Raw genomic sequence first — 5,956 nt, 5'->3', positions numbered from 1 at the left:
CACAAATGCAAGTATTACTGCCATAAGCTCTACTTTGTGAGGGCTAATGCTAAATACAAAAATATGTAACTGTTATTAGCAGGCCAGTGTGGAGGTATTACTCTCTTACAGCCTGCTGTATTGCTACAAAGCCAAATAGCTGCAAAGCATCCACCAGAGAGCTACAGCTCATAGATTTCTTCTCTGTGGAGATGCATAATCATCCACGGCCATTGTGTTTGCCTCCCATTGCCCCCAGGTCATATGCAGAGTAAGGAAGGGTAATAGCTCCGCTGAGATGGAGGGACAGGGAAACGAAAAAAAGACTGAAGAAGATAATGTTTTTGTTGTGTGATGGAAATTATTTCCACTACAGTTGTTAGGAGGAAGCTGTTGAAAGGGGCCTTGTTGCAAAGCATCCCCAGAGACACAAGCAAAGAATGAGGAGATTCAGAGGAGGCGGCAGGTAACAGATCTTCTCTTTGAGTAAAAGACAGAGAGGAGACTCCTGTGGTTTTCTGTGCTCAAGTTCATTACTACTGTTTAATAGATTTAGTCAACTGTAGTTTCAATGCCATCAGTATTTCTGGAAATTAGGTCACAGCAGTGTTACGTAAAAATGACAAGTAAAGCAACAGGTTTTTCCTGAAATTGCATTACATGCACTTTAATGTCACATTGTGTTCCACCTGCAGTAACTCCCCTTATGCATTAGCTAATCATATATTTAATGCATGTGGTGAAAGAATGCTTCCTGTTTAAACTTGTACTGGCTTAAGGCTGAACTTCTTTAAATGAAGATGTAGTGCTTCTTGCATAGAGTTATAGCAGTTAGGCCTGCAGATAGTTATCCTAATTAATGAATGTACTTGGTGTAAAGTAACTTTGCACTACTCTATCAGTACAGACTTGCTACAGTAGCTGCAACTTTGAGATTTAAATATAACTTCTGAGTTTTTTGTCTTCACGTAAAATGATTTTAAATTGTCTAGTCTCAGACGTTTTGCACCTTTAATGTTTATTTCTTCTGTTCAGGTGCTAAAATTAGGCAGAAATATCTTTACTTATGGTAGCTTGAAAAGGTAAAAAAAAAAAGTATGTGGAAAATATATAAAACAGGAACTTCTTGTGTGTCTTGTAGATAGTCCAGTAAACGTTGCTGGAACTGGGAAGACAAACTTGATGCTTCTTGTCATTCAGCACAGGAAACGAGTAATGCTGCTCTGCAGGAAATAACCTTGCTGCTGATGACGCAGGTCTCATGGGAAAGCTCAGCAAGTTCAATAGATCTGAAGCATAATGTACACTCTATAGGTGCATGAGCAGTAGTGCTATGCAACATGTTGCAGATCTCATGCACTCAGTGGCACTTTTTTTTTTTTTTTGCTGTTTTCTACCATACATAAAACAAGCTTCTTCTCCTACTCATCAAACACAATTACAGTATCTCCCTGTCTTTCTCTCCTCTCTCCCTCAGCACCAGCTTACAAACATGCACACACACTAGATGAAAAGACATAAATCTCTAAAGCTGCCACTTGATGATAAGTCTTTGCAGAGAGATTTCCCCAAGCAACACGTCCAGTGGTCTGCCTAATTAGAGTCGAGAGGATCTGTGGGCAGAAGAGTCTGATTCTGCACATGGAAGGGGGATTTGGCTGGGAGCATTCATGCATTTCGCCGTCTGGTGGGAAGACAATAGTGAGGAGTCTAGATTGGATATCTTGTTTCCAGAGGAACGACTGGAATAATGCCGTCTGAAAACCCCTTAGAGATGGATTAATTGGGACTGTTGGTATTGGAAAAATCCTGTTAGGGGCTCAATCAAAACAGAACAGCAAGGAAAGACTGAGCAGAGCCTGCAGGCAAGGCCAAACCGATCCAAACACTGCATGTCCTGTCCTTTACCTGTCCTCTTTGCCCTCAGGCGAATTATCCTTTCATTATCCATACATTGTCCATTTATCCTTTATCTAAAACATAATACGAAGGGACATTGTTCTATTCCCGTTTCCTGTGGTTTTTACACTTCCAAACGTTGTCATGTGAGATGTTACTTTGGGCCAGCTGCCAACCAGTGGTACCTGGTGTCTACTGCTGCTGCATTGCAGACTTAGTATATTGAGACCATAGCACTTAAATACTATGTGGCTGATCTAGATGTATGATATTTAACTGTCAGGGGTCAGGGTTAGGGAACTTGGTATTACGAAATTGTGCTCTCATCAGCCACGCCATTAAAACCACTCCTGTATAAGTGGATAATGTAAATGTTTCATTAATTATGTTTTTGCAATTGAACCTTTTAAGAAGTGGAACATACTGGGCAGCACACGAATAGTCAGTTTTTGGAGTGTTGTTTTAAGCAGAAAAAAAGGGTAAACCTATAAAATTTATGTGGCTTTGAAACTGGCTAATAAAACAATGGTCTGAAATCTGGGTTAAGGCATTTTTACCATGGTGGGTCTTATGCAGTGCACTACATGATCTGAGGAGAGACAGCCAGTGTTACGGGTACTCAGACCAAGCAAAGGGAAGACGTGCTGAAGACTAATTGCTAAAAACCTTTACACCTAAGGTGTTAGAGCACACAGTTCCTCACAACTTGGCCCAGTTTGGTTGTAGTGCCTACACTCCCCGTTGTCCTCTACCAAAAGCACTTTCACTGGGAACTTTAGCATCAGAACTGAGCTGTGAATGGACGTAGCCATCGTGACGTCACCCATTAGTTTGTGGAGTGTACACTGCTTTTTTGCATAGTTTAAATAAGACCATGAATTTGAGTTTAATGTACTCCCTTAAAACCATTAAGAAAATATTTCCTAAAGTCAGAAATCAGTTGACAAATTGTGGTATTTTCCTGAAAATGTTGCCCTTGTTGCTCAAGAAGACCTTTAACAACTTCCTGTGATATAATTCCTAAGAATTGTGCAAAATTCCAGAAATGGTTTCTTTTTATGAAAGGAATGAATCTGTAACAAATAAAACAATTGTTTATCTCTTAGCTTGTCACATAATGTTTCACCACTTGCATAATTTCTTGAAACAACTTTTAAACACAATCTAACAAATATAACTAGTGAGCACACTTTACTACACATTAGTGAAACTGATCCACTTTCTGAGAACATAGCAATACATTACACAAAACTTTTCTTTTTCTCACCCACACAGAAAATACTCATAAATGTGTAATGAAACAAGCACACACATACACACACACACACACACAAAACCACCAGTACATGAACAAAGCTATCACCTCTCACCCACCAGCCTGGAAAATATTAACCTTTTCATCTCATGTCACTTTTCCATCTAACTTCATGCATAACGCTCACATGCCTGCAGACACATGCAACACTGCACATTATGAGCTGGTGGGAGTGCACACAGACTCATGCATGCAAGCACACAAGGGACAAAAAAGCAGCTGCAGTTATCTCAGAGGAACTTCAGAGAATTCAGGGAGTGGAGAGTCATTTTGTTAAAGAGGACCAAACTGCAGGAAATGAGAATCATTGACCCTCCCTTGTGGCCGAATTTACAATCTGTGCTTGAAATCAGTTGGAGGAAGAAAAAGAAAAAAAAAAGAAACAGAGAAAGTTAGCTGGAGATGGAAATGTTTGAGCATCTATAAATAGAAGACCCACGTTTGAAATTATACTGAAAGGGGTGCAGTCATTTATTATTCAGCTCATATTGCTCCATCTTTATCATAGAATGAGTAAATGAAGCTTGACAGATCTGACTTGAATCTAGATCTATATTCTGACAACAGCAGATTTAAATCCAGGACGGACAACAGTTTATAATCATGAAAGCATGCATAATATTTAAGGTGAGTAATGTCATATTCATATAGGTTTTAATTCAGGATGAGCAGCAGTTCTATATCTGCCAAAAAATGTCATAGTCTTGTAAAGCATCTATCTGTTAAACTCCTAACTCTCTTTGATTGGCACCAATAAGCAATCTGCTCTGTGCACAGTCTGACTACAGTCAAACAAAGGGAATTCAAAAACAGCCTCTTACTACGTTGTGACCTTTTCATTTAAGATTTTTATCCCAACTAACATTGATTATGAGAGACTGCATCCAAGCATGAGACATTAACAAAAACAAACACTATATGTTGAGCATGCAAGGAAGAGTTTTTTTGCATTGAAGAGATGCATGGGGCCTCATTCATAATTTAGCAGCATCTCAGCGATATGAGAGAGGAGGACGCCTCTGTCTGCATTACACCAGCGTTGCCTCTGCCTTGCATCACCCTCCCAGGAGGTTCATTTTTGAGAGTTTAATACGCTCCCTATCAGTTGCGCTCTGGCTGTAGACTAATTTCAGCCTCAGATAAGAGCCTTTATTTGTCACCCAGCTCCTTTGGCCTGTCACGCAGCCTAGAAGTGCCTCCTCAGTCTGACATTTTTTAAGGACTGCTGGCAGGATGAACTCCGTTTTGTCTATATGTTACTTCTTATGATTGTTAAGTGTGCAGTATCACAAGTAAGAACATTATAAACCTTTAATACTACTCAAAACCCATCCCCCACACACACATATAGCTGTCTCTCCACACAAAGAGAGGCACATGTGCCTTATTACACACAGACACACACACAGCTGGCTGCTGGTCTGTCTGACCTAGTTTATTTCTGTAGGCTGCTCTAATGGAAGAAGCGAGCATGGTGTATTATCTGACTGTATCTTATTTGCATTCTGCCCTGTCACTGACAGATGGCACCAGAGGTCGAGAGCAGAGCTTTTTTGGAGGTTTTCTCACATGCAACACATACTGCACGTACACACAAATACACAAAGCTACATTTGTCATGGAAAAAGCTTAAATGCTCAAGAAAGCCAATCTACAACAGGTTAAACTGACTTCATGTAACAGTAAAAATTACTGTCATATGTAACAGAGTTGTGTATATGCATCCTTGCAAACATGCACACAATTTCAGGTTGTACATATAGAATACTTGCATTCTTGCAGAGGGGTGGAGAGCCTGGTGTTCTGAACTGTAGCACTCAGTTTACACCCTCTGCTCTTGCACTATTCATGCTTAGTAGGAAGGAAGTGATGAATCACGCTCACTTATTTGTGGTAGTGGTGAGTGCTCAAATACAGATAGGGCCTCTCTTCTTTCTCTGTGGCACATACATGCACTCTCTCTTCAAGAGAGAGACAGAAATCACAGAGGAAGCGAACAGACATGAAACCTCAGAGATTTGTCATATTCTGTTTGATGGAAGCCATTGTCATGGTTGAAATCACCTAGAAAGGTGATATCAGGCTTATTATCACACAAGAACTGGTGTGTTTATACCTCGGTCACCTGTGTCAGTTGTTCTTTTAAATCAGACCAAGTCTGACTTCGTCTGTTGCAGGATAAAAACATATTTGCTGCAGTGCATGGCCTTTTGTTCTGGTTTGTCTGACCTGCACTAGATTATGTCATTGGATGGTATGTGTATATAAATGTGCTCTAGATGTACATGATTGCATTGACATTTATGTGGTGGTTTTTAACATTTTGACCACAGGAGCTGATTATAGAGTCATTGCGTCACGTTTCCTGCTTTGAAACAATTTGCACTCCAGTATAGGTGCTGTTGTGCACACACATACCGTGTAATGCATTTTTGTACATGTGAACACAGAAGCCATTGGCCTTTATTTGTATACAGGAAATATCAGGGTGTGCTCTTACTTTCCTTCTCTCTTTCACACACACTCACAGGCACACGCATATGCACACACACACACACACACACACACACACACACACACACACACACACACACACACACACACACACACACACACACACACAGAAAGAGAAATGTAACGGTTTTTTTAAGGGTGTGGGGACATTTTCCATGTGGTTTGAGTGGTTAAGCCTTGCAATTGTATAAAACACGTAAAAGAAGAAAAAAAAGAAAAAGAAAACATGAAGACACAAATGACTTAAAT

The sequence above is a fragment of the Melanotaenia boesemani genome, chromosome 16 (genome assembly GCF_017639745.1).
Source record: "Melanotaenia boesemani isolate fMelBoe1 chromosome 16, fMelBoe1.pri, whole genome shotgun sequence".
Classification (NCBI taxonomy): domain Eukaryota; kingdom Metazoa; phylum Chordata; class Actinopteri; order Atheriniformes; family Melanotaeniidae; genus Melanotaenia; species Melanotaenia boesemani.
Note: the sequence above shows the minus strand (reverse complement) of the source record.